The sequence below is a fragment of the Babylonia areolata genome, chromosome 3 (genome assembly GCF_041734735.1).
Source record: "Babylonia areolata isolate BAREFJ2019XMU chromosome 3, ASM4173473v1, whole genome shotgun sequence".
NCBI lineage: Eukaryota > Metazoa > Mollusca > Gastropoda > Neogastropoda > Buccinidae > Babylonia > Babylonia areolata.
Genome location: NC_134878.1, coordinates 34,807,541 through 34,815,415, shown reverse-complemented (window position 1 = coordinate 34,815,415; position 7,875 = coordinate 34,807,541).

The following is a 7,875-nucleotide window of genomic DNA, read 5'->3' as shown; positions in this document are numbered from 1 at the left end:
TGTTAATCTTATCGAAAAAGGGGGGCGTTAAATCTGTGGTCCGGTGTACCTTGTGGTGTCCGACTATGACCATCATAACAGCAAAGGAGGCAACTGCTGTCCCGACTATCTGGGCTGGAACTCTGTTATAGTGGAGAGTGTCTTGCCCACGTTACATCCCCTTTCTCTCAGCCAAGACGGCTGTAGAACAGTCAGTAGGATGTTTCCCAAATGACAACTGTCCCCGAAGGCTGCAGCACTGAGGAAGTGCGATCTTGCCCACTAGTTCGAGAGTCACAGTCCACACACACACACACACATACACACACACACACACACACACACACACACACCACCATCACCACCACCACCACCACCAAGTAGTGCACTTTCTCAGCAGCATTTTTTGCTGTTGTTTTTTTCTTCAGTGACAGAAGCTAAACATTTATTTTTGTCCAATACATACCGGTGTCTCCTGTCTACAGCAACCAAAGACAACGATGCCATAATCAATACTGCTGCCATCATAGGCTCTGTGGTTGGTGCTGGACTCTTCATCGGTGTCTGTGTCATCATTCTGGGTCTGATAATATGGTGAGCAGCAGTCACATGTTAAATAATATGGTGAGCAGTGGTCATACGTTATATTTATAGTGAGCAGAGGTCATTTGAACTGTTCTTATGTTATGATATGGTGAGCAGCAGTCGTGTTTTATGTGATGAGCAGTGATCACATGCTATGATATGGTGAGCAGCAGTCGTGTTTTATGTGATGAGCAGTGATCACGTGTTAAACTAGGATGAGCAGCAGTCGTGTTTTATGTTATGAGCAGTGATCACGTGCTATGATATGGTGAGCAGTGGTCATGCAGTTTAATGGTGAGCAGAGATCACGTGTTATAATAATTATGGTGGGTGGTGGTCATATGTTATGATAAGGCGAGCAGTGGTAGTACATTTTGATAAGGCGAGCAGTGGTCATGTATTGTGAGATGGTGAGCAATGGTCATGCTTTATAGTCTGTTGAGCAGTGGTTAAACGTTATAGTAAATGGTGAGCAGTGATCATGTGTTGTAATAATTATGGCCAGCAGTTGTCATACGTTGCAACACGGTAAGCAGTTGTCATAGATACACAAAGTTTATTTGTTTGTATTTTTTTCAAAGAGAACATTTTGTGTTCATAGCCAGTAGGCCTCTTCTTATACTGAATTCGCACAGAAAATAATGAAGAAAAAATCTGACTTGCTTCCAGGGTTCTCCGATCCAGGGATACTTCATGTCGAATGATAAACAGAATGTATGGTAAGCGTGAGTGTGGAAACTGACTGTCAACAACGGCGTGTAAACTCTCTGTGTGTGTGTGTGTGTGTGTGTGTGTGTGTGTGTGTGTGTGTGTGTGTGTGTGTGTGTGTGTGTATCTATCTATCTATCTTTCTTTCTACCCCCTCTCTCTCCCCCTCCCCCACTCTCTCTCAGTCTCTATCTCCCCCCTCTCTCCATATCTCCCCTCCCTTTCTCTCTCCCCTCTCTCTCTCACTTCTCTCTCTCTCTCTCTCTCACCTGTCTGTTTCTCCAGCACATAATATGTCCATGTCAACGTACACATTATTGTTACCACAATCTCAGTCTCTCTTACGTATACACACATTTCCCCTAACGCTCCATCACCCCCTCCCAAACACACACACACACACACACACACACACACACACACACTTACTTTACATATCTACTGCTGTCCCCAGAAATGGACGTCAACGTTGCCCCAACATCACCCACCACCGGATCAGGATCGGAGGAGACAGGGAGGAGACAGGTGACAACAGTCCTCCACACAGCACCAGACGAGGGGGAGGGAAACTACGAAATCGTTGGGGACGTGGACGGAGCCAAGAATGATGACACCACCACAAAGCCCAGCAAGTCTGAGGCAGTTGCCCCAAACCCCTATGACAAAGTCACCGTGCAGTACCGCAACAGGGGAGACAGCCACCTCTACCACAACTTTGGACAGGAAGCACGTGCGCTCCAGTAAAAATGACGTCACTGTCAGAGCACAGCGCCACACAGGTGACCATGAGCGGAAACCCCCACTGTGTAAAGCCAGCAGCGAGAAGAACGAGATTTGACGTTTGCTGTCAGCAACAGCCACCATGCAGTTACATTTGAAATGAATAACTAAACTGAACTGAAGGTACTGCGGTAGAATCAGTTAGGCGTTTGGACTTCTTTGTGATCCGAGCTTCGCCAGTGATCAAAGTTGGAAGCTCCGTTTCGTCTTGGTGTTGTGTCCTTGGGAAAGGCACTTTACTCCGATTTTCCTCACTTCACACAGGTGTGAATGGGTACCTGACTCATCAGCTACTACTATAAATATCACGTTTCTGAAAAAGGGGGAAAAAATGTTACATTCCCTCAAAGCAAGTGTTACAATTCTGTTACATATAGATTTCGCCATTCCTGATGTCGTTTCCAAACAATGTGCGTTATAACAGAAACAAGAGAGGTAAGGCCTTCAAGACTCACTTGTGATACACTTTTTAAAAAAATCCAAGCTTTTTATGTATTGAGTATAATGCATTTACTGTTATATTTATATTTTTTATATTCTCTAAACTTGGCACTTTGATCTGATATTCGACCTAACAAAAGATCTGTCATTATTATCATTTTTTGTTCAAACAGGAACTTCTTTTGCTAAGCATGGAAGTTTTGCTTATGCAAACGTTTTGGTGCAGACAGTAAAACAAGGGAAATTACTCTGCTGGGGATTTAGTTTGCTTTAAACTGATCTTTCTCATCTTAAACATTACATTTTGAAATTATACTCAATACATAAAAAGCTTGGATTTTTTTAAAAAGTGCATCACAAGTGAGTCTTGAAGGCCTTGCCTCTCTTGTTTCAAAATGTAATGTTTAAGATGAGAAAGATCAGTTTAAAGCAAATGAAGTCCCCTAACATTAATTAGAGTAATTTCCCTTTTTTACTATCTGCACCAAAACGTTTGCAAAATAAATAAAACTTCCATGCTTAGCAAAAGAAGTTCCTGTTTGAACAAAAAATGATATGACTGCTCTTGTTGTTGGGTCAGAATATCAGATCAAAGTGCCAAGTTTAGAGAATACAAAAAATATGAATACAACAGTAAATGCAGTTTGCATATAATTTGGCTTTTTTTTTCTTTTTTTGTGCCCATCCCAGAGGTGCAATATTGTTTTAAACAAGATGACTGGAAAGAACTGAATTTTTCCTATTTTTATGCCTAATTTGGTGTCGACTGACATAGTATTTGCAGAGAAAATGTCAATGTTAAAGTTTACCACGGACACACAGACACAGACAGCCGAACACCGGGTTAAAACACTCACTTTGTTTACACAAGTGAGTCAAAAAGGGGTTACTTTCAGGCAGAACTAGAATGACTCCACCCCAGGATACTGAAAACAGTGGAAGTGAGTGGTCTAATTAATGTCTTGTCAACAAGAAAATCTCCCGAACAACGAGGCACCGAAGAGAGCCAGGACCACAAGCTTGATGTCAGTCCACAATTAGCGACGTCTACTGTTGGACGTCCATACCTTTGCCAAAGAAACACAAGCAAAGTGGGCCTGATCTCTGCTGCTTTAGATATGAACAAGTGGGAAAACATCGCTGACGGCCATGCTTCCTGGAGACAGACTGTGTATGAAGGGATCAAGCGAGCCGAGAAGGAACGAATCAAACTGCCGGTCTGCGGTTGAGGAAAGCACACATTGCTGCCGATCCAGTTCCGTCAACAGTACAGACATTAGCAACACAAACTGCTGCCTCAGGACTAGACAGCTCAGCCATCACATACTGATAAAGATCCATGGTGTGAACATCAACAGTTGTGATCCATTGTCTGGTGAGACAGACAATACAATACAATACAATACAATACAATGCAATACACAAACTTCATTGTCTATACTTTGGTACAGAGATTTTCTTTTTGGCAGCAGCACATGTCCAACATAAGAAGAAAACAACAAACAAATAAAATGAATAGAAAATAAAAAGATAAATTAAATGGCACCAAATGGAAATAGCTATATACAAATATACAGATTACTGAAATTTACGTGTCTCTCCATTTCAGTCAGCGAAACCGCATTGCACATCTACCCACACACACACACACACACACACACCACGCGCACTCACACGCACACATACACTCTCTCTCATCCCCTCTCTCTCTGTCTCTCTCTTCACAAGAAATGCAACTACAAAGATCATCGTTCATTTAAAAATCAAATATCACCAGAGTAAGACAAGAATTAAGCCAAAGAGCAGCACTTCCACAGTTCACATTAGGCATCACAGAAGAACAGCTTTCATTCATTCATACTAATCAAAAGCCCTAACACAGCTTCTTCACCACCACCACCCACCCCCCACACCCCCATATCCCACACTCCCCCTCCTTTGGAAAAATACCTACAAGCCTAAGCATAATCGCCCCCCACCCCCCACCCCCAAACAACCCCTCACCCCCTACACACACACACACATACACCTTTCATCCTTCCATTAACCTTACAAGCACCACCTGAGTTCACTCATAAATGTAACAACCTGTCATAATTGCACCACAAATCAAAGTTTTAAACATATCACAAATACATAAATAAATAAGTAGGTAACACACACACACACACACACACACACATGCACACACATGCACATGTTCCCACCCACCTACACACACACAATGTATAAATACATATATATGCACACACACACACATACACATACATGCACACATACATATACATATATATATATATATATATACACATACATACACACACATACATATACACATATATACATACATACATACACACATATACACATACATAACTATATATATATCTATATATCTATATATGTATATATATATATATATACATGCACATACATACATATATATATATATATATATATATATATATATGTATATACATACATATACATATACATACATATACACCCACACATATACATACACATACATACATATATATTTTTTTTATACATATACACATATGTACACACACACACATATATGCCTACACACATACCTACGTACATATACACACACACATATATATACACATATACACATACATACACATATCACATACACATGCATATACATATATACACATGTAACACACACACACAATCAACAGGCTAAAATAACAAACCAAAAAGCTGCACTTCCATAGATCACTAAAATTTAAGTGGCAACACAGTAAAACAATTTTTACTCATTCATACAAATCAAAAACCCCTAGCACCACATTCTTCCCCCACTCCACCCCATCTCCACATCCTGAGGTCCATAATTCACATAAAACCAAACACACACACACACACACACACACACACACACACACACACACACACACACACACACACACACACACACACACACACACACCAGTCATAATTTCATAAATTAAGAAAGTAAGTTAAAACAGTTTGACTGTAGAGGCACGGAGGAAACTCCTGTCAGAAAATATTCTGATGATTCAGCAATTGAAGATCTGTCCAACTCTGATGCTATTTATTTCAGTGAAATTAAAAAGTTCTGTTCCTGGTGTGAGAAAAACTATCTGGATCTCAACGTATTAATAACAAAAGAAATGTTAATAGATTTTCGGAAAGACCCCTTGCCTGTAGCTGACCTTGTTATTGATGGTCAAACAGTGGAGAGGGTCAATGAATATAGATATTTAGGGACCATCTTAGACAATAAGCTGACTTTTGACAGAAATGTTGATTCCATTCATAAGAAATGTCAATCTAGAATTTTTTGTTTACAGAAGCTTAGAAATGTTGGTATAAATTCAAATATTCTTCAAAGTTACTATCGATGTTGTATCGAGTCCGTGCTTACAGTTTCATTTATGTGCTGGTATGGAAGTTTGGGAGTGAGGAGTAAGCTTGTTTTGAACGATGTCATGAGTGTATGCAGTAAAATTGTGGGAGTGAAACAAACTAGTATGCAAGAGCTGTATAAAAGTCGAGTGGTTAAAAAAAGCAGGCAGATAGCAACTGACGACACCCATATTTTAGCAAAGTATTATGAGCTGTTGCCATCAGGACGACGCTACAGAACTTTTAAGTTGAAATCCAGAGCTCTGAAGACTTTTATTCCACGTTCAATCCACCTTTTAAATTTTTGACACACCAGTCACAATTTCACCACAGTTTTCAAGGCTTTTAAAATATATCATAAATACATAAATGAATGGATAAGTAAGTTATATATATATATATATATATATATATATATATATATATATATATAATTTTATAAGAAGTAAAAGCACATACACCTCCACACCCATGTTCACACACACACACACACACACACACACACACACACACACACACACACACACACACACACACACACATAATAGTAATAATAATTAAAAAAAATTATAAGAAGTAAAAGCACACACATCCACACTCATGTTCACACACACACACACACACACACACACACACACACACACACACCAGTCATAATTTCACCACAGTTTACAAGGTTGTAAACATATCATAATTACATAGATTAATAAAGTAAGTTAAAATAAATAAATATTTTTTATAAGAAGTAAAAGCACATACACACCCACACCCATGTTCACACACACACACACACACACACACACACACCAGTCACAATTTCACCACAGTTTTCAAGGCTTTTAAAATATATCATAAATACATAAATGAATGGATAAGTAAGTTATATATATATATATATATATATATATATATATATATATATATATAAAATTTTATAAGAAGTAAAAACACCCACACACCCACACCCATGTTCACACACACACACACACACACACACACACACACACACACACACACACACAAATAATAATAAATTAAAAAAAATATAAGAAGTAAAAGCACCCACACCCACACCCATGTTCACACACACACACACACACACACACACACACACACACACACACATACACACCAGTCACAATTTCACAGCACTGACACCCACACCCATGTTCACACACACACACACACACACACACACACACACACACACACACACACACACACTCACACACACCAGTCACAATTTCACCACAGTTTTCAAGGTTTTTAAAATATGTCATAAATACATAAATGAATGGATAAGTAAGTAAAAATAAAGTAAAAGCACACACACATATACTCATCCACACACTCATACACATGTTCACTGACACACACACACACTATAAATGAAAGATAGGTAAGTTAAAATAAACAGAAAAAAGTAAAAGCACACACAAACACACAGATCACACCCACACACTCATGCACATGCTCACACCCCCACACCCAACCCCCACCCCCACAGTCAGTTAGTGGTGGTCAGTCCCCATCACTTGTTCAGCCACCTAAACAGAGCCTCCTATAAATGATTGCTGAGTCTTATTGCGGTTGGTATGAATGAGTTGTAGAACCTGTTGGTCCTGGTCCTCACACTCAGCATTCTTCCTGACCTTGCCGAGGCCTGGCGCCCCAGCTCCTCAGAGAGTGGATGCGACTCGTCATCACGGATCGCCCGCAAGCGCCTTACAGCCTTGGTCTCGAACAGCGTCTGGAGGTCAGCAACTGGGGCACCGATCAGCCTGCTGGCTGTCTTTGGGATCTTCGCCAGCCTGGCCTTGTCATGCTCCTTCATCGCACCAAAGATGCACAGGCTGTTGAAGGTCAGTATGGATTCCACTATGGTCCTGTAAAAGAGCTCCAGGAGCTTAGGACACACGTGGAATGCCTTCAGTTTCTTCATGTAGAAGAGGCAACAAATACATATACACACAAACATACATA